The following is a 408-nucleotide window of genomic DNA, read 5'->3' as shown; positions in this document are numbered from 1 at the left end:
GAGGCAAGGCAAGGCACAAGGCAAGGCAAGGCAAGCCACAAAGCAAGACTAGAAAAGGCAAGACAAGGCACAGCAAGGGAAGGCAGAAGGCAAGGCAAGGCAAGGCACAAGCAAAGGCAAGGCAAGGCAAGACAAGGCAAGGCAAGTCAAGCCACAAGGCAAGGCAAGTCAAGCCACAAGGCAAAGCAAAGCCAGGCAAGGCAAGGCAAGGCACAAGGCAACGCAAGGCAAGCAAAAGGCAAGTGAAGGGAAGGCAAGGCACAAGGCAAGGCAAGGCACCAGGCAAGGCAAGGCACAAAGCAAGGCAAGTGAAGGTAAAAGGCAACGCAAGCAGCAAGGCAAGTCAAGGCAAGCCACATGGCAAGCAAAGCAAAAATCAAGGCACAAGGCAAGGCAAGTCAAGGCAAG

The sequence above is a fragment of the Mandrillus leucophaeus genome, unplaced genomic scaffold (genome assembly GCF_000951045.1).
Source record: "Mandrillus leucophaeus isolate KB7577 unplaced genomic scaffold, Mleu.le_1.0 Scaffold964, whole genome shotgun sequence".
NCBI lineage: Eukaryota > Metazoa > Chordata > Mammalia > Primates > Cercopithecidae > Mandrillus > Mandrillus leucophaeus.
This window is presented reverse-complemented; position numbering follows the sequence as displayed.